Raw genomic sequence first — 1,508 nt, forward strand, 5'->3', positions numbered from 1 at the left:
CAAATTTTCTCTTTGCTTTAATTAAATCAGTTAATTAGTTTAAATAATTAGTTTAATAAACAAACCCTTTTATTTCTAGGTCAGATAATAAAAAGATAGTTATTACTAGTACTTTTGGTTCCCTTGGGTACGATATCCCGGACTTGCCATTACTATACTATTGTTTGATAGATGCGCTTGCCTTTTCGTCGTGATAATAGTTAGTCTAGGTTTGATCTTCATTAGAAATATTTATTACTTGTTACGAATCACGCGATCAAGTTTTTGGCGCCGTTGCCGGGGAACTGAAATATTAGGAACATTAAATTTTTATTAATTTAGCCATTTATTTTTCTTGCAATTTTATTATTTATTAATTTATTTTTTTCTTCTCTCTCTTGGCAGGTTTTTTATAGTTTATGACTAGAAAAAACCCGTCAAGACCATTACTCTTTGACGAAGAAATCGATCGTACAATTCGCAAAAATCAAAGAGAAATAAGGTGTAGTTTACGATACATGAAGAACAAGCGAGAAGACGATACTCAACCCCCAACCGAAGAGATGACCAAAAACCCAAGTGATCAGCTGCCTCCCTGCAATTGCAGCTAATCAAAATCTTGCTCCACGTACTATGTATGATTATGCTAAACCTTCTTTAACAGGAACTGAGTCTAGTATAGTCACACCTGCTATTGCTGCAAATAATTTCGAACTAAAACCTAACATAATTCAGATGATACAGCAGTTTGTTCAGTTTGATGGTTTGCAGGATGAGGATCCCAAAACGCACTTGGCGAATTTTCTTAAATTTTGTGATACATTTAAGATCAATGGCGTTTCTGATAATGCCATTCGTCTTCAGTTATTTCCCTTTTCACTGAGAAACAAAGTTAAACAGTGGTTGAACTCGTTACCATGAGGGTCTATCACTACTTGGGAACAAATGACCAAGAAGTTTTTACTAAAATATTTTCCACCGGCTAAAATGGCTAAATTGCGTAATGATATCTCTTCTTTTGTGCAGATGGATTTAGAAACACTTTACGATGCATGGGAGAGATACAAGGACTTACTGAGAAGGTGCCCTCACCATGGATTACCGCTTTGGCTGCAAGTTCAAACGTTCTACAATGTGTGAATCCCTCGACAAGACAAATGATTGACGCAGCTGCTGGCGGAACCATTAACAATAAAACACCAAAAGATGCCTATGAATTCATAGAGGAGATGTCACTGAACAACTATCAGTGGCAAGCTGTGAGGACAAAGCCAATGAAAACAACCGACGTCTATAACATTGATTTAGTCACCATGCTCTCTAATCAGGTAGAACTTCTAAATAAAAAGATTGACGGTTTACTTGGTTCTATCCAGGTACATCCAGTAATGAGGTGTGACTCAAGTGGAGGAGGTGTGCATACAGAATATTAATCCTTCAATCCCACAACCGAAGAGGAACAAGTCAACTATATGTGCAATAATAACTGTAGATCTCAAAATAACCATACAGTAATACTTATAATGCAG

At 36.3% G+C, this 1,508-nt stretch overlaps 1 non-coding gene across 1 annotated transcript; it reads right to left on the reverse strand.

Moving 5' to 3' along the window:
- Positions 1–972: 972 nt before the first annotated feature.
- On the reverse strand, positions 973–1,079 carry LOC121205636 (small nucleolar RNA R71). The gene has a single exon (XR_005900712.1). It is a non-coding gene; the product is annotated as a small nucleolar RNA R71 (small nucleolar RNA).
- Positions 1,080–1,508: the final 429 nt, after the last annotated feature.

This window comes from Gossypium hirsutum, chromosome A08 (genome assembly GCF_007990345.1).
Source record: "Gossypium hirsutum isolate 1008001.06 chromosome A08, Gossypium_hirsutum_v2.1, whole genome shotgun sequence".
Classification (NCBI taxonomy): domain Eukaryota; kingdom Viridiplantae; phylum Streptophyta; class Magnoliopsida; order Malvales; family Malvaceae; genus Gossypium; species Gossypium hirsutum.